Here is a 25,470-nt window from a genome sequence, read left to right as displayed (position 1 = left end):
CATTATTGACCCACCCAGGGAGGAACCCCATGAGGACTGACTGAATCAGACTGGGTGTGAATCCATAACAAACTATGTATTTAAATGTCTGAAGTGAAATAATAAGGCATCAAAAAAAAAACAGAGTACCTGAACATAGTCAAGCAATGTATATGCATGATGCCTTAACAATTTCCAGTTCCAAATTTAGAGAAATCCCATGGCTGATATCCTTGATTTTCCATTAAATAAAAAAAATCATTTTGAACTCTAGGCATTCAAAATTTTACCAACAAATGATTTTCTTAACTCAAAATGTTGCATCTAATGCCTAGGACACTTTATGCTAGCATCAAAAAAAATAAGGGATATGCCCACAATTATAAGGGACCATCCCCCCACCCCCACCCCCAAAAAAAAGAAAATTCCACAAATTACTAAATCTGTTCTTCTGGAGCTGTTTAAATGTAAATAAACAGTTAAACGGTCAGTAATATGTTTTATCATTATTATTTACGAAAGAAAAAATAAATAGTATTCTTACTGCATTCACTATAAGGCAAAGTAGCACCAACTTGCACTAAATACTCAGCTTATGCTAGTTTTGTTGAATAAAATAAGCAAACTATGTAAATGAAATATGAATACAAGACGCTGCAGTGCCAGAAACTTGTATTACTGTCGGCTAAGTGACATAACGGAGATTCACTCACAAACGAATCACTCACTTCGTTAGCATTAGAAGTGAGAGCAGAAGAGGGGGTGTGTTTCAGGACATGGATTAGATCAAGTTTAACAGGGAGGGAGATAATACATTTCCATGCACACAAACACACTCTTTGTCAGCAATACCCATGCGGTAGGCATGGGCTAGTATAAGACTCTGACGGTAAAATAACCTTGGATAAAAATATCAGGTCTGGCTAAAAAATTCAAATTAATCGTTGACTTCTGCTGTCTTCATTACTTACTAAAACACTGATTTCTTTACAATTTAAAATGGCATCTTTGGATGTTTTTTTTTCTGCTGGAGATACTGCTGTCCTAAAAAACTGTAAATAAAAAATCTTACTCCTACATTAGGAACAGTATAGCAGAACATTTTGGGAGTTTTAAAACCTTGACTTTTCCAAATCACGGTATACCTTGAAAACAGTTATCGTCCCATGCCTACGGTGCGGTCACTTATCCATCGATGTAGAAAAGTGATGTAAAATGATAATTTTCGCAATTTTAAAAAAATATTTGCATACTGACCATTGGGAAAACCTCCGATCATAGATATATCTATATACCCGTGTATATCATTGGCTATGGATGGCCAGTCCTCCACTGCACCTTGGTCCTGCATTCATTTCAAAGGAGCTCTACCCTGTACTAAAATGGCGGCTCTATTGTCGCATTCCTTCCAATAGACAACAACAGGGTAGACGACATCTAATGTAAATACCTATGGACCACATGTAGAGGACTACTTCTTTTCTCAGAAATTTACACATTGATATGTTATCATATTTCTCACTTAATTTAGAACTTCAGGGCAAAAGATAAAATGATTAAAAATGTAGAAATATAAAGGAAATATTATCAAAATATAAATATTGTACTGGCGAGGCAGTGGCGTAGTAGGTAGTGCTGTCGCCTCACAGCAAGAAGGTCGCTGGGTCGCTGGTTCGAACCTCGGCTCAGTTGGCGTTTCTGTGTGGAGTTTGCATGTTCTCCCTGCCTTCACGTGGGTTTCCTCCGGGTGCTTCGGTTTCCCCCACAGTCCAAAGACATGCGGTACAGGTGAATTGGGTAGGCTAAATTGTCCGTAGTGTATGAATGTGTGTGTGTGGATGTTTCCCAGAGATGGGTTGCGGCTGGAAGGGCATCCGCTGCGTAAAAACTTGCTGGATAAGTTGGCGGTTTATTCCGCTGTGGCGACCCCGGATTAATAAAGGGACTAAGCCGACAAGAAAATGAATGAATGAATGAATAAAATATTGTACTTTCAAGATTGCAACTTTCTCAAAGTGCTGCTATTTTTGCTCCTGTCTGCATCCCTGTAACGCCGTAAATTATTGCACATAGTATCAATTATGAAAAAGTATTTCTGTAAACAATGTATTATTTGATACCACAAAATAAATGATAGAGCATAATATGGAACAACATACTTTTTATTTTGTATATATGATGTATTTCGTGGATACAGGACCAGTTCGCCAGTTTTGCACACTTAAAGATTTCTTTATCTTTTGACTTACTCAACCTTTAAATTCAGGCTTTCCGTCATAACTTTGTTCTTCTCTCCACCTCACATCCAAATCTCTTCCTCAAATGTTCTTTATCAGCTGCAGCCAGAACAACTCAGTAGTTTCACGAAAACTCTTTGGTGTAAGATGAAAAGTAGAGTAAATACACACTATGCCTCATCAAATGAACATAACAGGCTTTTGATGCATTCACAAAAGGTTTTTCCGCCAAAAAAAGCTTCACCTGGGAATCCCCCATCTTAGATCTCTTCAATATCCTAACACCTCTACCTGGCTCAATCCTCCCAATTGCTCATAGACACATTTCCATCTAGTCTTCTCTTCAACTGCGCTCCTTCATTTAGGCCACACCTGTGATGGAGAGCAACATCTGTGCAATCAAACTTCCACTACTCTTAACTGCAGCCCAAAGCCTCCCAAAATCCCCTCCCTACTGTGCCAAAACAAGACTTTTAGGGAGAGAGAGGAGAAAGAGTGAGGAGGGGTGTTTGGGAGTACATTACCGTCCATGCTCTCTGTTCATTTTGCCCATCCAGCTGCAAGAGCGTTTGTAGCCATGGAAACTACATAAACGCAGCCTGAAGGAAGTGTGTCATTGTGTTTTAGCAATGCACCACAATAAATAGAGTAAAAATAAGAACACAAGCAGATAAACACTAATCAGGTTTGGCCACATGTAGCCCAAACGTCTTTTGAATAACTAACATAGTCAATTGCACAAAAGCCCTGGGCAAGTCATGAGGTATCATAAACACAGCCTTATATGTATGAAATGAGGCATGTTTAACATAATACTTTCCACTCATTAGGAGCCTAGCATTATTATTACAGTCATGTCGACATGCTGCAACCTTCTCTGTTACAGTGTGTTCCGTACTCGGGACCCCACCCTCAGTCAGGGTGTTTTCCAAGGAACAATCATTAAGATCTTTCCAAAAAATAAGCCTGAGCTCAAAGTTTATTGCCTCCAGACAAACAAATGCCAGCGCTCTGCCCAATGGTCTCACGGTAATGAGGTTGTATTTTGCATTTACATTTCAGGAAAACACAGCACAGTCCTCTGGGTATAGCTGATCCCTGATGACTTGTATAAATAGTTTTTTCAGGGAAAAATGTGAACTTCTCTTAGATATTGATATGGAAAAATTAGCCAGAGGGCCTTTCAACACAAAGTCTTTCATCACAAAATTAAAAATCCCAATGCATCTAAATAAACAAATACCAGTATGCAAAATACAGCAAAATTAGAATCTGCAATAACATTCTTAACATCTTTGTTGGGATGTGTTTCATAAATCCAATGTTAGGCAACTATGTTTACAAATTCCGTCATTACAACATATTTTCCCAAATCTGTTGTTCCGTCTTCAATTTTGTCAAAGTGCCGCATAATTGAGGATGGGCTTCTCGAGACCTGCCTGAGCTTAAACTCCCCTCTCGCAGTGTGGACAGGAGGAAGCCCTAGGCTCGAGAATCTTATGAGCTTAGGGCTCTCTCCCGGACACAGCATGCCAAACACACTTTATTATAAATCATCAGCTAAGTTTGATCTCTTGAAAACTCAAAAATAACCTAAATGCTAAAATGTAGTAGGGTACTAACACAATATTAGGGTGCATTGACACAAATTTTGCCAACAGCTAGACCAGAATATTCCATTATTTAAATATTTAGATGGCATTTGATTTTCAATTTTGGGATTTCATTTTTTTCTGAACACAAGGCGTCACAGTGAAATAATTCTGATTTGTGCTACGACATGAATCGCCCATGAGTGAATGTCATGAACATCAGGAGGATTTAGTTCATCTGGAAGAGATGACAAATGGAGAAGACCTCTGCAGTAGGGTTGCATCACAACGTCATCACAATGTGTGCATTCACAATAGTCACCATTTTCAAGGTATACCACAGTTTGGAAAAGTGAAGGTTTTAAAAAATCGACAATATTTTCTGCTATACCGTTCCTAAGGTATTTGTAAAAAATTTTATTATCATTTAATTTTCCTAGTTTTTAGGACAACAGTATCTCCAGGAGAAAAGAAATACTAAGATGCCGTTTTAAATTGTAAAGGAATCTGTGTTTTTGAAACTAATAAAGACAACAGAAGACAACGATTAATTTGAATTATTTAGCCTGACATGTTTAAATATTTTAAATGTTTCTCAAAATAAAATATATTGTGTTCAAAGTGGAAAAAAACTTGGTGCTTATACCCAGACATTTAAAAAATAAGTTATTTAAGAGCAGTAATTAGTGAAATTTTTATTCAAGGTTATCATATCGTCAGAATCTTATACTGGCCCATGTCTAATAGTCACATCGCAAAAATATGCAAAGTTGAGAGAGTTTAAGTCATTTTTACATTTACATATACAAAACCATAACGCATACACCGTTTATTTTATGTTTATCTTTGCTTTGTTGCATTTATCTACGTTTGTAGTTTGTTTATTACATGTTATGTATGATTCCCTCCCCTAAAGAATCATCCCAGTCGATCAAAATTAATACATCCAGTAGCACTTAAGAATCAATTCTCACTATTAACTAGTTGCTTATCAGCATGCATGTTATTGAGATATTGGCTGCTTATTAGTACTTATAAAGTACATGTTCTGTAAAATCTTATTCTACATCCCTAATCCTACCCAATACCTAAACTACCTTAATAACTATTACTAAGGAGCAAATTAGGAGTTTATGGAAGCAAAAGTCAAAATGGTTTGCCAAGAGTGAAAACTGAACCTTAAAATAAAGTGTGGCTAAAAATTCTTTCCAAGTATACCAAAGTATATCGCAATATAAATATCAGAAAAATATCGCAATAACAGATTTTTTTCCTGATCTTGCAACCTTACTCTGCAATGTAGGAGCACCACTTGCGTGCTGAAAGCAAAACAGTGACCACTTCTCTAAAGTAGCATTTGCAGCCAAACACTTTCTTTGCATTTCATCCACTCAACTCCATCAGAGCACATTCCTTCAAAAGCTGACTACGTCATAAATAAGACCAGAAGTTCCCATTTACCCGAAAATGTAGATAAACTCAAATTCCTTTGTTAGCTTCCAAATAATTCCTTCCCATTGCGGGGCATGCAGCTTTTAGCTTGCACTGTTCTGTAGTTTATAAGAAGTTTATTAATTGTGAATATGTCACATGTCCATGTTGCACCAAAACGTGACACTTGAATCCACAGCAACACAATAGCCATGCATAAGTTGATAGGATGAACATTTCTGACATAGTATGAATGCAAACAAGAAACAGACAGACAGAAATTCCTGCCTTAATAAGAGAAAATGTTCAGCCCCCTCCCTCCAAAGTTTTGAATATTCATTGTTTATAACTACCAAGGCTTCTGGTATTAAGACCAGCTCTACTGCACATGCACACACCTGAATTTACTAACAGAATGTACACTGTACTGTATGCACTGCTCACACATGTGCTATTTTAGCACTTCATTTGTCTTCAATGTGTCAACACTGAACCAGGTCATTGTTTCAAAGTTTGAAAACAAACTGAGAAAACGGATCAAGAACAACAAACTACTGAAGACAGCAAAATAACTGATGCTCAAAGTGTACAGACACTGGACAAGCTTGAATCTTTCTAGTACGCATTTGTTGCGCTTGTTCTTGCATGCTATGACTTGAAGTCTAAGGCTGTGTGGTTTCTCCTCATTTTACCCGCCTGTCTGTGTCGCTCTCCTATGGTCCACAGGGATGTCATTACTAGTTGTACAATAGAAAGATCCAGCCTGCAAAGACCGAGCAGATAACAGCCACCCTGAGCTCAATCTCGACGCCTACGAACCACCTCAACACGGCCTCAGTCTGAGAGCTAACATCCACTCTTATCTAGCAATCAATAAACCACAACCGAAGCTATCACTTTATCAGACCCATCAGTGTCTGATGGAGGTAGCGTTCATAAAAAAAACATCAGCCTCAGAGCTGACACGGCCCTGCATTCATGGAACGTGATGAAAGTTTTCATGCTTGTTTTCTGTCCTATCACTTTCCCCCAGGGATGGATCTGATTTATGATCTCTGCTCCCCCCACAGAGCTACAGAGCTATTAGGGCGGAGAAAGAGCAAACGAATGGACGGAGAGCACTTTCCCATTGACATGATGTGGAGGGGTGACTGTTACAAACTCTGTTCATTCCACAGCTGCTGGAAGGATCTAAACAACAACATTTTCACATGTCTTTACTGCTTTCCAGGTGGGCCGATAAGATTATATGGGGAAGGACAGGAAAAATAACAAATCCCAAATGACTCTGGAATGGTACCAAGTTTTGTTTTTCCTCCCAGTCCAAACAAGCATGATTATAAAAGTACTGTGGTCAACGAGCTGACAAAAAAAGGTCATGCTCTGCAATCTCATGGTGTTATTTTAGCAGAAGTGAGATATTATTATAGTGGCATATGACGTTTGCAGGGACACAAACTCACACATGAGCAGTTTTGTTTACAATGAATAGGAAGGACGTGCATGGTGCATTGTTCACCAAAAATGGTTTTTGCAACCTCTATGCAAACGTTATAAACAAACAATGCTGACTTGAATTAGTTTGTGCCCATGCATTTATTAATTATGAGACAGAAAGTATGAGACGTATGAGGCTGAAAGTTACACCTAAAAATATTGTACATAACAGACCAATTAGCTTGATAAGACCTCAATATGTCATCAGGAGTAGGAATTGGGTTTTCTTGCATCTGTTTTTCTGACTTCTAAGCACCAGAAGTCATTCCCTTGCATTTTATGTATCTGCTTTTTAAACAGTTTCGGTTTAAAATCTTTTTTAAAGGGGACCTATGAGGAAAATCACCTTTTGTAAACTGTTTAGACAGAACTGTGTGTAGGTATAGTGTCATCAAATATTATCAAGAATGAGCATTATAAGTTTAAAACATTTAAAACATGTTTGTAATGAATACAGCGCTTTTACCTGTAACGACCTGTAACTGATTCTTTTTTACTTTATCACCACAGCCGCATCAGTACAATTATAAAAGAAAATGCTTCAATCCCAGATTGTGGACTTTAAATCAGGTTTATTTTGTACATTAATGGACATCTATACAGCAGTGGATATTAATGTGTATCTTGTCACATTTGCCAAGCAAAAACAGTGCAAATTAAACGTGTGCGTTGCGTGTGTGTGTTTGTGTGTGCACATGAACTTTGTTAGGACATTGTCTCATCGTTGCAGAAAGGCTTGAATTAACTTCACAACAAATACATCAAATAATCATTGGGAAAGTTCTTACTGTAGTATTTCTCACAAACGTTACGTGAGATCTGTTTCCTTCATGTCTGTCACTGAGCTGATTATCTGACGCAGCCGAGGCGGAGATTGAGGCACACTCTGACAGGCACGTGGAAACAGTGGGTGGGGACATCTAGCATTAAAGGCGAAGGCTACAAAAACAGCTATGTTCAGAGTAAAATACAATATTCTGAAAGGTATAATAAATAATCTGATAGGTGTTTTGAGCTGAAATTTTACAGACACATTCTGGAGACACAAAAGACTTATCTTAAATCTTGAAAAAGGAGTAAAATAGGTGACCTTTAATGTACTACAGTACATTAAAAAAAACAACATTTATTTACACTGACCTGAGAAAGAATGAATAAAAAGCAACATTTAATATTGGGGTAAACTGTCCCTTTAACTATATTAACCCTGAGATCTCCTGCATGTGCTAAATAGCTCAGTATACACCGGTCATTGTGTTATGCTGTGTTGATGATGCTTAGAAACAAAATAAACAAGGAAGTGGGTGGCAACCCTCTGGTATTACTATTCCACATGCTCTCTGATCACAGGGACTCACTCCCCCAGTGCAGGTCTTTCCATAATATAAAAAGAAAGACGCAGTTACTGGCACTCTATCAGTTCTCATAGTCGTTGTAAAGTTCAAAAACCCCAATTTAGGGTCCTACCCACAACAGGATTGTGCCAGAGCAGATTGATTCCCACTGTTAGACAACGCCTTCCATAAAACATTTAACACAACCTTATAAATAAAAAACTACAAGGTTTTCTGCCATTCAAGCAGAGCAATAAGAGAGGCATGTAACTAAAGCCACACAACAGCTTTGTTCTCGTTCTCTCTCAGATTTGCCCTCCTTCCTTTATAATTTTCCTGTGGAACTCTTGGCAGCGCTCCTGGCACTGGAAGAATGTCTTTGCCTCCATGCACGAGTGGAGCACACAAAAGAGTGCACTGTTAGAGCACAGGACAGTGATTGGCCGTTCGACACACGGACATTTACTCATCCCGCTGCATTCCACACGCTACAGGCCTGTGCAGTGACACCAGAGCTGCCCCGAGGAAACACATCCCGCTGTGAGCGTGAAGCAACTCAGGCAATGGGCTCCGCTCCAGAAATGTGCATAATGTAGCCTTTATGAGAAAGACCTGTCACTGGGAATCCTGTAAACACGCCACAAGCCCTAGTTTGGTATTGTTTTAGAATACAACCAGGCTGGGGAGTGGATTTCTGTGGAAGCTACTCAAAGGAATACAACTTTCTGAGTTGTAAACATAGTTTTGTCATTTGCACCAAAGATAACTTAGTGGCATGACTTTGTGGAAGCAGCCACCCACCACATCTGATTGCAGGATGAGGGATAATTCAGCCCTGAAACTACTAAGAAAACACAATAATTTAATATGAGCAAGTGAGCTCCTCTGTCTGACAGTTGAGCAAACCTGTGCCATGACAGGGGATGAGATAAGACGCATACTGATTCCATTATGTCATCCATTATGTCAAAAATCATCTATTCTGCTTGGGATTTCTGTACAAACATACTGGATAAGTCTTTTCTAAAACATAGTGAGCTGCATTCTACCAATTTCTTTTCAGAGATACAGTAAGTAGAACCCCTGATATGACACATATCAATACAATACAGCAAAAAAAAGTAAATAAACAGGGTTTCTGGTAGGCATGAACCGATACCACTTTTTTACAAACCAATATGAGTATTTGAATTTGTGTACACGCAGATATCGAGTACCGATTCCGATACTTATTTGATTTGGTTTCAATGAAAGTGCAATTAATTTGAAAGGAGGTTTAATGTTTTGCCTGTAGCAAGGATGAACACAAAAATCTTTAACAGAAGGCTATGCCAAGCCTAAAAACATACACACATTGTTGTTAACCCTGTAAATTGATGAACCTTATTGATTACCAATTAAGCATGTACATTAAAAGGATAAGTTATCCTTGCGCTGACACGTGTCTAGACTTCATGAATTACATAATCAAGAGTGTGCAGTGTACGTTACCTTATGGAGTCACTCTCTTGATGTTGCATATTGGGGACACGTAATGCATTGTTCTTTGTTATATTTGCGAGTCCTGCCATTTATCCACGGGTCAGGTGCTCAAAACATTTAACTATATGGTTGAGTTGTGGGTGGATAAGATCAAAAGTTAGATATTAAACTTTGACCACTCTCGCTAAATTATTAAGATGTTTTAATTATCTTGACATACTGCTACAAATACGCACATTCTCAAAGGATCATATTGCATATTTGGTTTATTCTTCAATATTGATTTGTTAATAATGTATTTTAAACAGATTGTTTATAAGGACTAATCTATTAATATATAATACATTAATTAATACATTAAGATATTTAAGACAAATCATATCCATGTAGTGAAATACTGTTAAGTGGTATCGGTGCTTGGTATCAGCATTTCATGTACAATGTGAGTATTTTAACCAATTATCGATCCCATACCCGAAACTGGTAATGGTGCACCCCTAGTTTCTGGATGCCTAATTGCCAACATGATTTCACCAAGCAGAACATGTTCTTGAATTGACAACTATGTTGATCCTGGAACAACATTCCAATCAACCAATCAGAATCAAAAGGGATATGTCTAACGATTATGTTAAGTTTATGCACTTCTACATGATTGTTATCCAACTATTATTCCCATCTGATTTTGGGAATAATTTACAGTTATAGTTGGGTTTAGGCGTAGGGAAAACGTATGGATTATATTTTCAAACAAAAATAATGCTCCAGAACAAACAAAGATGTTAATCCAGGATCGCATTGTACTTGGCAAAATCATGATGTGCAAGTCTAATTGTGTTCAGTTTAATAATCAAATGTAAAATAACACTATATAGTTTTCATTTCAGAAATAACTCAATAAAATTAATCTGTAATAAAGATACACAGTACAATTTCTTGTACTTGAATGCCTTAAACCAGTGTTTCCCAACCTTTTTTTTGCCTTAGACCCCCTTTTTCCCTGGAAAATATTGTAAGGCCCTTGTAAGGTAACATTAAATTATATTATCGCTCATATAAGTTTGCAGTAAGGATGACAAGAAATGTTGTTTTCAAACAAATGTTATGTCTATTACTATATCTAGATATGTTTATGCACAAATAATAGCCTAATGTAAAATATAAAAGCAAAACATTTGTAGGCCATTTGACTTGTTTGTCAAGTCTTTGGCCTTTAAATTGGCCCTATATTAGTTGCCAATTAGTTGCTAATTTTTTTTAAAGTTTCTTGTCTGTAGCTGTGATGTCCCTCATCACGTTTTGAAAGTATGTCAATTCTTTTGCAAAAACTGCTCTGTGTCCGTTATGGTATTGGGGATAAGTTGTCTGCAGATGTCTTATTAATTTGGATGGCCTCATGCATTCGGTAGCAAGAATTTTGGCACAGATAATACACTGTGGCTGGGTCAGGGACTCCTTGCTTAAGTGGAATAAAACCATAGTTCAGGTACCTATCTTGTTATTTCCTACATTTCGTGTTTCCAGTATTGCTAGCGCTGCGACCCAAAATGTTTGGAGCTTCCTCACCTGGGTCCAGTATGCTTTAGTCATTACGTCACCTTGGAATTATACGGTTCTATCTGCGTTCTGAATGATTTTGAGATATTGACCTTCAAAGTATTTTCATTCCATATAGCAAACAGTATATGTGTAACATTTGTTTTTTTTTTTAGTTAAAGAGTCTTAAAATGTAAACATGTCTTAAAAAACATCTCATATTGTAAATAAGTTATCATTTAATAAGAATATGTCAATAACTCAATTTTGACAAAAATGTCAGATATACCTTATAATTCTAAGGTGACGATTAGTATTAGCTGCTGAAAGCAAATCAGTGAGATTCTGTCTTTTTAGTGAAGAAATTTTTTTGGGTCAGCCAGGGGATAAAAGGCAACATACTAAAAATACTAAGGCAACATGATCTCCAAATTGTCCACGGCAAAACAATTTTTTAAATATGACACAACCCTCCACAGAGCTTGCCAAGGCCCCCTTGTTGGCCAGGACCCCCCTGTTAGGAGCACTGCTTTAAACTCTCTTACATACCTAGCCTTAAATACATAAGAATATGATAAACCTTAACTCCATTAACGTAAACTCTGCAGTGACTCCTCCAATCCCTTGTTCTGAACTGTGGTCTCTAGTCAACAATAATCCTAACTCATCAGCAGCATATCCTGTTATGTGACTATTACAGAAGTGCACATTGCGATATCATTGCTGAAACGATATATTGTGCAGCCTTGACTCATTTAGAGCCCTTTATAGGTACACCACACAAATATTTCTCTGCACAACAGAGAATGATGCTAGCATGCTTTTTACCCACTGCTTTTCACCCCGGGCTATAAAACCCCACTCACTTTTGCAGTGCCAAGCATGTGCAGTGTGAAACGATACAGTCTAGAACATTATGGCTAGTTACAGCAACTGTGTACCTAATATGTACATGCTTTAGACAGACACAGAAACACCACTTGCTGTATGCCACTTTAGAATTTGATGGAGAATATGCCAAACAGTAATGGAAAATACCTAAACTGGATAAGATTTCATTCTACCATTCATAATAATAAACTGAAACTTGACATCTGACAGTGTTCATTTTAGGGATGCACATCACTGGAGGTCTTGTGAAAACATGTTGTGTTTGGTGTTCATCCAATTAACAACACAGACACTGTGAATATTCAAATAAAGATGGTAACCCAGGGTTTTGGATTGTGCAGTGTGAAACGTCAACACACTAATACTCAGGATTAATTGTTAACCCCAGGTAAATTATGAGCAGTTTGAAATGTGATAACCCAGGATTCTGTTTAACAGGGGTTTAGAATGATCCACTGTTAGCTATTTCAAAAGTGAAAAGCCCTTAGGCGCACCAGAAGGGCTGTCAACACCATATTCTGGTGAGATGTGGGTCGTGCACTTGATATTTCAGTGCATTATTGGATTTAATAAGTGCACTCAGCAATACTGCTATGGTTTTGGACACCACAACAAACGGGTACTCAGACAGTGCTCCATACATTTTGACAGCATTTTCTCAGTTTACTCTCAGTTGTACTTTTGTAATTAGTCTGCATTAAAATGTGTGTTCTCTGTGGTATGCATGTGATATGGCCATGTTACATTTGTCATGTTACCTACTGCCGTTAGTTGCACTGCTTTACTGCTATCTACAAATTGTCTTCTGTATCCTCATGAGATCCAATGTTCATTGGTGGTGCGCTTCAGAATCTCAGGAGAAGTAGTTGGTCATCTGGGTACATTTTAAATAAGTGCTGTCAATTCAGACATACAGTAGTAGGTACTCTGTTCACATTCCGTCCTCCTTAGGGAAGTATGTTATTTCGGATGAAGCTATTATTTTTGACTCGCCCCAGAGCATTTTAGTATTGCCTTCTCCATTAAAGGTGCAGTATGTACGTTTGGCACCCAGTGGTTGAACTAGGTGTTGCACACCTGGTTCAAAACACATGGAAGTGCAGGCAGATTGGCAACACCAACAGGAGTGTGCCTGACTGTTGAGCCTAAAGGCTGATTTGTGGCTGATTTAAACCGCATTTTAAATAACAGCAACAGCACGTGATAGAAGGACTATTTTCCATATTAACAGAAGTTTTTGTTCTAATCATATTTTAAAACCGGCTTCTATTTCTTGCAGCTGAACAACAGAACTATGATAATGATAACCTCAGGTACACCTCATGTGCTTTATTCAGTGTTAAATGCTAATCATTTGTGTTTAAATGCCCCTTTACATGACTTTTATTGCCTTTCTACTGAAAGCAGCAGCAAATAGTTTACCTCAGATCTTGAAATCGAACTTTAGGGGCCCTATCATACACCCGGCGCAATGTGGCGCAAGCCGCGACGACATTGTCTATTGCTAGTTTCAGCTTGCCGCAAGAGTCGTTTTGATGTTTTGCACCATGCTGTTTAAATAGCAAATGCATTTGCGCTCATATGTGCGCCCATAGGCGTTCTGGTCTAAAAAGGGAGGCGTGTTGAGGTGTATTGCTGGCGCGTTGCTATTTTGAGAAACTAATAGATTTTTCAATAGACCAGAACAAAGCCAGTCTATTGTCCAGCGCAGAGCACGTTACTTGTGCGCCTCGCTTACACACTGCTTAATATACACAAGATGTAGAGCAATATGCAAAAATCTTCCCATATGACAATTAAAATATTAAGGATATATATAGGATATAATAAGAATATATATACATACACATATACACATATATATATGAAGGCAGTGGTTTTTATATTTATGTAGACTAGAAAATAATATGTTTTTTAATATTTTAATCCTTTATATATATATATATATATATATATATATATATATATATAGATATATATATATATATATATATATATATATATATATATATATATATATATATATATATAAAGGATTAAAATATTAAAAAACATATTATTTTCTAGTCTACATAAATATAAAAACCACTGCCTTCATGCCTTCTTCATCACAGGGGCTTTTTCAGTTCATTCATAACAATTTGCTTTTGTATAATGTTATTATTATAAGCAGTATTATTTATCATATGCATATTTATATTTGTTTTATTAAAAAATAAGCTTAGATTTGCCCAACTCAGTTTGACCACAATTCGTTATTGTTGTTCATTTATTTGTTTGCTGGAAAATAGAACTGAATTTAGAAATAGTTTTAAAACAAATATTTGCGCTTAACAAACTAAACTAATTATTTATAGGCTAATTGATATCTGTGCTTACAAGGTTTCCCTATCCACAAGAGAGAAAGTTAATAATTTATCTCTCATTCTCGCGCTGTAGATGCTCTGCTTAAATGTTTTCTTGCTAATGAAATGCTCAATTTTTCCACTTACACTTACTTTTAGTCATGTAAATACCAAATGCGCTATGGCGCGACGCAACTGACTCATGGGAGATGAGACTCTGATTGGATTATTCTCAAAACACACCTATAACTCATTGAGAAAATAAGCTCAACCCTTTTAGACCATGCGCCACTGCGCAGAGCGGATTTTTTCGTCTTTATATTAACAAAAGTGGATTCTGATACGCCCTGAATGCATTTGCGCCCTGCGCTTTGCACTTTGCGCATGGACTGTCAAAATAGAGCCCTAGAACTGTCACCCAGTGCAAGCCAACACATATCAGTGACTCAGCATGTACATTTAATAATGTTAAAGAGGTTTATATTTATATGTATCAATTAGATTATAAATCTTACCCTTTTGTTGGAGTGCAGTAAGTGCACAATTCTTTGCTTTTGAATGGCTGCATTTAAAATTCTGTCATGTTTCGTCTGGTGCAAGCAGCCAAATTCCTAATCACTGCAATTCACTGACAATATCACTGACTGAATGAATGAAATATGAGGTTTTCCAATCTTTCAAGGCAACCCGGTGTGCTGAAATATAATTGGCTAAAGTGGCATTGGGCTGGTTTAAAGAACCAAAACAAAGACAGACTTTCTGGCACTTAAGCAGAATATCTGACTTCAGCATTGTTTTTCAAATAAACAAGAATGTTCACTTCACATGTTTCTTAAATGTCTGCAAACATATTATGGTATTTTATGCTTTAGAAGAGTCAAAAATATACATATATCACCTTTAAGCCTCCATGCAATTTTAACTTCAAACTTCAAAGTAGGTTTCAAGAAGCCTACTTTTAGCATAACCTTCATGTGAGGTGAGTCCATGATGCCTTGGTTTTACATTGGAGCTAAAATAATTAGATATGTCAAAGACTTACTCAACCAGCCAAAAGATTCCCAGGAGAAGGGAGCTTAGCCTCATACTGATTTGTACAAAACAGTAATCAAGCTAACTAGTATTCATTAGTCATACGATTCTGCAGCAACAAATAGATGTCCATCATTCAGCAGCTCAGATTATATCAGTTTACAGTCCATGAAAGCCTCCTCTCGGAATGACAGGCTCACCTCCTCATTAGCTGCATGTAAACCTGCGGCATATGCTTTGGCATTTCGGGTTCCTCGCGCCTCTTGAGCATCCAGCATTGCCTCAAAAGGATCATCTGAATCAGAGGGAAACCGCTCTCCACTTATAGATGTTTGCTGGGTTAGAACAGATAAGCAGTTACTATGGCAATGGCTGAGTTTTAAATAAGTTGCAGGGAGCAGTTTTCAGATTTTTCCCTCACCTGCCGTGCAATCTCTCGATGCTTGCAGTGAAACTTTTCAAACCACATCTGATCGAATAGATAAGGCTCGATTTGAGTTATGAGCGGGAGTTTCCACATCCTGCAAAAGCAGCTGAGGAATGTTTGTGCGCCAAAAATCTTAAGTGAGTACATCCTAAATAAAAAGGGCCATAAATAATTAATAGATCAGTTTGTTGTAACACAGCTTGAGACTTGGCTAATGCAATTACAAGAGTGCAGGATGCCAATAAAAACACTACATGGACTTGTGTGAAATCTTTTTTTGTTTACTTCTGTATTGTGTAGTTACTATCATGAGTTTCCTAACTGGTACTATCAAGCATAATATGTTATACGTGATTCACTGATCATTGCACAGAACTGTACTTTCTCAAGCAAGCCTTTCAGCCTCCCTTGCAGAGGCAGCGATGATGGAAAAACTCCAATCTAAACAGTCTGCCCTCTGACCAACCAGTACACAAACTTGACCAGCATTTTTCTCTCTACTGCATGGCGCCACATGCATCTGTGAAAAGACACAAGTCTATAAAGAACTGTGGGAAAAAGGGCCTTGACCCTGAGAAACACTCCCTCTACACTAGAGAATTCATTCCCAAATCCCCGTCTGCCACGCTCTACCTGCATTCCACACTACAAATGGCCAGATCTCAACACAAACTGCAATAACGTTCAAGCTTTGCTCAGATCTGTTGTTATGGTTTCCAAAAGATTTTGATCATAACCCCACAATTCCACCAGGCATCACCAGAAAGCTGTCACATCTTATTCTGCAAGCTTCAGATCTCCAATAGCAAGCGAGTCTGTGCCGCACACACACTCAAATTGCGAGCCGCTAGTTTTATTCAAGGCACAGACAGCAGTGTTTTGTCTGTGCTGTATGGAAATAACAGCAAAAGGAGCAGGGCCCCACACAGCTAGAGCTTTTTTGCATCTAAATTGAACTATATTCAGAATCAGGAGGCATCTTGGGAAGTCGTGCCCTTGAGGAACGCTGGATTTCTGAATAAAATCTCTAATGGCTGTGGCACAGAAATGCTTGTGCGCTGAATTGAAGTAAACAGGTGAAGGGAGCAAATGAAGAGTCTTGACTACCTGCCTGAGGGTTTTCTCAATACTTTAGATTGTGGCCAGTATCGATGTAAAGCTATAAGAGGTGATCCGTTTTAATCGGTATAGACAACGCGCATACAATGAGGAGTTGATGCTGGGAGAAGGTTCGAACACTGACATGGTGTCTTTCATTGACGCAAACTTGCTGTGCTTACCAAGCCGTTTTGGTTTATAAACACAAGCTGTATTGTAATCCTAACATGCCATTACAGATGTCATGCTCACAATGAAGCGGGTACTTGGTGGTTTATGAGAGCATTTGGAAAACATAATGAATGAGCAAAACATGTCACCTGTTAAAACTGGAAAAATAACTCAAACAATGCATAAATATTATCTCATCTAAATAGCTATTGTTTGGCAAAGACAAAATTACAAACATTTGTTTAAATAATCTTTGAAAAACAGACATGCAATCAACATCCAATCCTGTTTGTCCCTGTTGTATTTTTTTATAATCTCCTTATGCGGTAAGAACAAACAAATCACAGCTCGGCTGGAAAAAAAATCTGCAAAGTTTGAGAGGTTTGTGGGATGGTCAGCGATCTCTGCTTGTTCTGAGGAACTTGTTCAGGTGTGGCCTCCATGAAAGTCACTTGAGTCCAGCTGCCATTTCCCATCCTACATGATGGGACAACTACAGCATGCAAGAGTATGACAGAGCTGTCTTTTAGTGGCAGTTTACTTCCGAGTGACCAAAGCTGATGACATGCAAAAAGACCTTCACAGTCCTGACCTCGTTCTCCTCAAAACAGTCTAATTTGAGTTGCCAGACAAAGTGCATAAATACAACTAGTAAACCCATAAATAGTCGGTACAGCCCAGTGAATGTTTCTAAAAAATTACAAGGTTTGCTTTGCTTTACTAAAAACAAGAGCAAAAGGAAGTAGATTGACTATACAAGCAACATAATTGCATGCCTTGAAAATTGCTATGTGCAACCCTTTGAGTGCAATTCTGCATGCATGCATTGCAAAAGACCTGAATAAGTCTGTTTTAAAGGCTTCAAATCACACTTTAAAGGAAGAAAGCTGAGCAAGTGACATTACATCAATTAAGTATAATAAATTTGAACAGAATTGTGCGTGTGCATTATTTTATAATTTAGTGGCCCTAATTATTCCACTTATATTTCAGTTACCACCTGTACGGTCCCACTTTGTAGATGGCCTTAATAACTATGCACCTACTGCACACATTAAGCAGTTGAAACAATGATGAAAGTACATTGTATCGAATGTTTTATGTGTGCAGTAGGTACATTGTTAATAAGGCCAACTAATTTAACAACCCAGGCTCATTCTGAAAACTTACTGCTTTATACATTTCTGGAGAGTGCCAAATACACCCCAGGAGCTACGTTTTATTTTTTTTTTTCGGGTTTTGTTCTCACGAGGCCACTTTGAGTGTACGCTTTTTCAGCCCTCAAATATTTCTCATGAGAAATATCATTCACACCTGCTATTCTTGCTTAAATCCACCAGAGGCTATCAACTGACTGAATGACTGATTGAATGACTGATTGACTGACCCACCCTTCTTCTTTCCTAAACACAACCAATAGTTTTAAAAAGTAATCCAGAAAAAGAAAGACCCTCGCCTGATTTTTTGTATATTTTCAGGTTTGACCACATTCTCACCCTGTTATTTAATAGTTTATTTAATTTTTTGGCTTCTGTTTATGTCTTACCTGCTTTCTGTAATCGTTTTTGATGGACTCAAACCCCATTGTCCTGGTCTACTCCTCTCTGCATCTCAAGTTCGCCGACGTACATGGCAAGATAACTGGACGAACTGGTAACAGCTGAAAAGCTGTTCATAGGGAGGTAAGCGGTCAGCTGGTAAGCATGAAAAAGTATGGCATCATACGGCCCTGTAATGTTTGTTTTAAAGATAAAATGCAGCAATACGTAGCTCTGGCTACATAATTTGCGATCTCCAGAAATGTATATAGGGCTACATTTTCAGAACGAGCCTATGTTGCGGCATAAAGTGGGACTGATATTTGCTTGAATGCTATACAAGCCGCCTTGTGTGCCTGAGTGGATATTTCTGGGCAAGACCACACACAAGTACTGTAGGAGGTGCCCAAAAAAGCCTCATTGTAGGGGTCAGTGGTTCAGCACTGGCCTTCATGTGGAGTTTAATGAGCTCCGGTCAATAGCGAGCAGAGGCGTACAATGGGATACAATAGGATGAGCTGCAAACCACAGCTGACCGAAACCTCACCAATGCACTGTGCTGTGGCTTGCTGGCAGCCAACCAGACCCGTGCAGCCGTGGTCTCAGAGTGGCTCGATTTGTAGAGAGGAATCAAATCAGGCCCAAATCGACTACACTCTTGGGATGCCAGTTATGAAGCGAACTTTCTGCACATTGTGGTGCTGAATAACTAAGTATTTTGAGAATGAGGAGAAATATTGTGTTAGGACAAGACTGTGATTGACCCAGAACGATCAATTCTGGCACTTAGGAAGTGATTAATGCAAGGGAGCACATAGCTGTGATCCAGAGCTATTTTGGGCTAATTAGAGAGGAAACGATCCCGAGACTGCCCAGCCGTCTCAGTATCTGTCAAGTTATCAGGCTAGTGACAAAGAACAGAGCACAGCCCAAGGTTGCACTCGAGCAGGACAGGCATGCATTTAGTGCAGGCGGGATGCCCAATTACACCCACAGCAGAGAGACCCCACCGGGATATTTATAAAGACAGCATGACAGAGATCTGATCTTTCCAAGATACATAGGACATAAGCGCCGAGCCAGTTCCAACTGCTCAGGGATGAGTTAAACAGCACCTCAGCCAAACTAAGCATTCAAGTGAACTCTCTGAAAGCCAAACAAAAGCTTATCCACCAAGCCAACAGCTAACTATACAACAAGGTGTATTCAATTTTAGTAGCTTGAGGGGGAACACAAATGCAACACCTTCATTTTACACTTCTAGATCTTGTAACTCTAAAAGATGCAAGATACTGTGGTGAAGATTTGTGGTGGTCTATTAACACATTAGTCAAGTGGAACTGACAGACGTGACATTGTACAAACGTGAACCTGCAAACAAACGTAATTTAATGCACACACAAAAGCAGGCGTGTACGGCAGTCAGTTGACCGCGCGCGAGTTTCATACACAGCCGATGTGGTTAAAAACCACTCCACAATCACAGCGCATGTATGAAACTCAAAACACCGCGCGAAATCATCTCAACAACAAGCCGCCGTGACTTTCCTCAACGCCCAACTTCGATAACAGAGACTATCTGAACTTCAGTCCTTCTCTCACACGGAGTCACGAAGACATTTTATCTGACAACCACGAGTAACTTCTACTTAAATGTCTCAGGGTAAGTATCGCGAGCGGTAAAAACAGTCGATATAGCAACAAACACCTACCATTCCGATGCGGGTTAAGGCTTGTCATCTGGGGTTTTAGGGCAGACGGATATCCAAAGCGCTAGTTTCATGTTTTGCGTGTCAACACGGGGTTTTGTGGAATAGCGGCGTTTATGCGTCGCCGTTCAGACTCTGCGTGCTGACAGCAGCCAGTGCAGAATGAGCAGAGCCACAGCGCGCGCGGACAGGGCAGTTCCTCACACACATACACACACACACACACGGTGGGGCGGGAATATATAAACGGAGACACTATAAACGACTACCAGAAACACGTTACCTAGGAACCAACGAGAACGATATAAAGACAGATACTAGGATTCATGCATTTACATGGAAAGACAGATATACATAAATACATAGGCTGACAGATAGATGCAAATACATTAATACATACATACATACACACATACATGGACAGACAGATAGACAAAGAGGTAGATAATAAATATGTGTTATCTAAAGACATTGTATATCAAGACCTACATATTTTATAAAGCATTTTTTTTTTCTCAGTGGACTTGAAGCATTTGTGAAGCATTCAGAAAAATGTTACTTTTTGTCATGCTATTAGCTTACGTTGTTTAAAAGTGGAAATTAGTATGAATTAATGCATTTTATCACTGCAGTTTGTAATTTTTAGCTGTTTAACTGTTTGGGGTTGTGCCTTGCGTAATTTGCAGGGCCCCACATACCTTGTAGATTGGTACTGAAAGCAGTTAATACTGAGCAGCAGGGCTGCTGAACAACTACTGAGAAATTGCAGCTGCTGTCTGGGGTTTCCATGCCTTTTTACACCTTCCTTACTTCATGTGTTTAATAATGTTTTTCCTACATACACACGCATACATACAATTATTGAATATAAATGTACATATACAGTTAAAGAATGATATTTTCCTTTTATTTAAACTGTGTGCTGCAATATTCAGCTGAATAAAATCAAATTACTATTGCAATATCCGTTAAAAAAATGCAATTAGACAATTCTCCAAATTTCACAGTAATCAAACATCAGATTCAGCCAGTAACATATTTTTCATAACATGTTGTTCAAAATATGTTATTGTTTTGCTAAATTTTGGATTTCAGTAATTTTAAGATTAATAAGTGAGTAAATAAATTTTAATTTTATTGATTTAAGAATAATAAGTAAGTAGTTAATAGTTGCACTTTACTCAGTGTATAAAGATGATGATCCTGGTGGAAGGGAGAAACAGCCGATTCGAATGTTATCACTCGAATAAATTGGCATTATCATTGGTTGTCAGCTGATGGATATGGGCCAGTAGGGGCCTTTTGCGACTACTAGTAGGCTCAGAATGCTGCTATCATCCATGCATAGATGGATGATAACAGCCTTCTGAGCCTACTAGTACGTGCAGAGGACCCCTACTGACCCATATCTATGAGCTGATAACCACTGATAAAGCCCATTTAATCGAGTGATAACATTCGAAGCAGATCCAAAGATGTTACACAAATAATGTTTTTATTGGATTTAATAAGTTTTTTGTAAGGTAAGTGGTTGTAAATAATTTAAACAGCTGAATTTAAATCGAGTAATGTTCAAGTAGTCTTTTTTGTTTGTTTGTTTGTTTGTTTAAACTTAGCCCATATAAACAGTTTGCAACCTCTTATCTTACAAAAAAAATCAATAAATCCAATTAATCGTTTTTTTTCAGTGAAAGGACTTTGAGGAGAAGGAAAAGGGAAGAAAGGGTACTGCAAAATGCATTATTTTGCATGATCTCAGTCTGGGATGTAGATGTCTTTTTTTGCTACCATCCACAGCAAAGCCCCAAACGAGGCCTTTCTAACATCTTCAGCAAAGACTGAATAAATACATAAGAGAAGCTTTGACGTACTGTGACGAGGCACACTCTTTATACTGTTCCATTTGTTTGGCATTTGCCGGTTATAGTTAATTTATCAAAGGATGGCCTAGGTGGGTGTGGAATTTCCCAGCCTGAAATTATGTCCTTGACCACCTCTGCATGAAACTCTATTCTATATCTCAGATCCCACTAAGGAATTCCAGCTTTAGCCTGTAAATATACATATATGTACATAGGTATGTTAAATAAATGGAGTTACCCATACCTTTATATCAGTGCAGAGGTGAGATTCTGTATAATTGCTAAAACCTCTCACTGCATGACTCACTGGTCATTCTGCATGTAGCTAGAAATAAATTATAAGATTTGCCTCTAATTCATCATTAATTCTTCAACTGTATGCTTTAGATTGTTTTTTCTGTCCATGAAGTATGAATTAAATTCACTGAAGAGGATCTAAGCTTGGCTGTAAACTTTTAATAAAGCGTAGAAGATTAAACCGCACAACTAACAAGAAACACACACTTATGTAACCACCCACTCGTGGTTATCTTTGCCCCATGGCTGTCTTTGCTCATTTCTAAAGACAAATAACAAAGAGCATTGGTTCGGTATACAGGCACCTGACAAGGTGTGCAGGTCTATTAAAAGCTAATAAGCCTGTTAAGTTCAGCTGAGCCTGCTTAGCCTTCAGGCATAAGTTACCGGAGATGACATTTGAAGAAGAGATCATGGGGGTTTGGTTCCAGTCATGCCTGAAATTCTATGGACCATAATCTCAATAAAGGTACAGACCCCTCATCTCTCAGCACCTCTACCCTCCTCAATCTGTCTTTGTCACAGAGGCTCCGCCAGCTATTTCTTTTCACCCCAGGTCCACAATAAACTGAAAGTTACCTCCAAGCTAGAGATTCTACCTTTATACAACTTTCTTAACCTATAACCTTGCAGAGTTAACTGCAATGATGAGGGTTAGAGTCCAGTGTAGACCATTTCCAGAAACCAGATAAAACAAAAACAAAAGGCAAAAAATAAAAGTAAATAGCAGGGTGAGAACGTGATAAGATCTGAAAACAAGGTAAAAATTAGGCGTTTTTTTCTTTTTATTGATTGCTTTTGAAAACACTTTTCAGTTTAGGGAAGGGGTGGGTGGGGTTATCGGTCAGCCAGTCAGTTGACAGTGGCTTCTGGTGGATTTGCGAAAACAAAAACAAAAAGTAAAAACATACCCACTGGGACATATTTTACGCTCTCTACAAATGAATACAGGGGTACATGCCCATAATGAGCATGTGTTGCAACTGTGGCAATGGCATGACCAGTGGCATAGCAGACGAGCCCAAAGAGCATACACCGTGGGGGGGACCAATGTGATAAACGTGATAAATCTGTGCCCATGGTCATGACCTTCGGAATCAGCCAGAGCCAGTCTCTTTTGTTTGAGATGATTGGACGAGTATGTCTTTTTCAGAAAAAATCAGATAAAGGATGATACAGACTAAAAGCAGGTGACAGCAAAGACATTAACTTTTAACATAGGCTTATTCTGAAAACGTAGCCCTATATAGATTTCTGGGGATCCTAAATTAAGTATCCAGAAGTATGTATGGCTGCAATACTCTTTAAAACCAAAGCTCTGGGGTGGTATGACACCATTTCTTTTCTCGATTACCAGCTAAAAGCTTACTTCCAATGGACTGCTTTACCGCTGTTATCAGTTTGTCCAGGTAGCTAACCTTGTGACTTGAGATGCAGAGAGGAGTCGACCACGATGACAGGGTTTGTGTCTGGAAAAGAGTGGTTCCAGAAAATGGGTAAGGCAAAAAACAAAAGCTAAAAAAAAAAAAAAAAACAAGTAAATAGCAGAGTGAGAATGTGGTAAAATGTGAAAACATGGTAAAAATCAGGCAAGGGCTTTTCTTTTTTTGGATTGTTTTTGAAATCTGTCGGTCGAGTTTGGGGGAGTGGGTAGCCAGGTCAACTGGTTTAGGGAAGGTGGAGGGTGGGTCAGTTGATCAGTCAGTCAGTCAGTTGACAGCAGTCTCTGGTGGATTTACATGAGAACAGCAGGCACAAATGGCACTAGTGAGAGGAATTTAAGATCTCAAAAACGTACACAGCAGCCTCTGATGGATTCGTAAAAACAAAAACGGCAAAAAACAAACCTCCTGGGATGTATTTTATATATTATATCCAGAAATATAAATGTAGAGGTAGGTTGTCAGAAGAAGCCTGGGTTGAAAACTTTCTATAGTCTATGATACAAAAGCTCTGAGATTCTGAGAAGATCATGGAAGCTTGTATAATAAAAAATGTATAAATTAAAACAATAGTAATTGTTTTAGCAGGAATTGCTGCTTTTATGTCACATTTATTATTTCTAAATTCAATATTGGAAGTTATCATCTAGCAATTCCTTCATTTTGCAGAGAACTATGACTTCATAAACACATTGTGGGGAATTGTTTTTTACAAAAAAAATAAAAGTCAGAATTGTGACAAAGAATGTGAAGTTTTCATTTTTAAGGAAAAAACATAAAAAATTGTGAGGTATAAACACCAAATTGTCAAATTTATAAAAAAAAAAAAAAACAGTTTTGATAAGTTTCTGATCTTTTTCTTTTCCATTTTATATTTTTATATCCCAAAACAGCACTGTAATTAAAAGGTAAATAAATAATATATAAAATAAATATAATAGAAGGGACAACACATTTTGTTTTATTTTTAAATTATTTTAATCATTTTTAATACATTTTTAAGTTTGAGAAAATGGCTCAAAAAACTAAAAGTTTTTTTTAACTACATACATTTTCTGGAACCACTCTTTTTAACTACCCATTTTTTAAACCCTCCTTCTCAACTATAAACATTTCTGTAGCACAATTTATTGTATCATATCTGTACTTTATTGGCTATTTTTGCAAGTAATATACTATTCTAACTTCTTGAACGCATCCCAAAAATACTTAAGGTTTCCTTCTATGTCAAACAATGCTTATAGCCATTTAAAAATTTGGGTTCAGAGCAGACTTCTAGATTTGACGGCATGTAATCAACTGTTTTATCAAGTGTTGATATATTACATGATATAAGTTCTGAAAATATTCCCCAAGACAGATTTTCAGTAATATAATAACATTGTTACAAATCATGCAGCATTCCTCTGAACCAAATCAGACACATTTAGAATGTTTGTAATATATATCACACTACAAAAACAGGTCATAGATTACTCTTGAATCCATATGGCAAGCAAATGAAATAACAGCATGTTTAAAGAAAAGCTGAGCTCATAGGAAATTGTTTCCTCTCAGTATGAAAGCAGTA

The 25,470-nt window shown here is 37.9% G+C and overlaps 1 protein-coding gene across 1 annotated transcript in view; it reads right to left on the bottom strand.

Moving 5' to 3' along the window:
• ppp2r3a (protein phosphatase 2, regulatory subunit B'', alpha) overlaps positions 1-20,515 on the bottom strand; it is a 124,616-nt gene extending 104,101 nt beyond the window's left edge. The window contains exon 1 of the mRNA XM_087240887.1: positions 20,303-20,515. The gene's annotated coding sequence lies outside the window, so the exon portion shown is untranslated. The remainder of the gene's footprint in view (positions 1-20,302) is intronic.
• Positions 20,516-25,470: the final 4,955 nt, after the last annotated feature.

This window comes from Danio rerio, chromosome 2, assembly GCF_052040795.2.
Source record: "Danio rerio strain M-AB ecotype USA chromosome 2, GRCz13ab, whole genome shotgun sequence".
NCBI lineage: Eukaryota > Metazoa > Chordata > Actinopteri > Cypriniformes > Danionidae > Danio > Danio rerio.
Note: the sequence above shows the minus strand (reverse complement) of the source record. Positions and strands in the feature narration are given on the sequence as shown.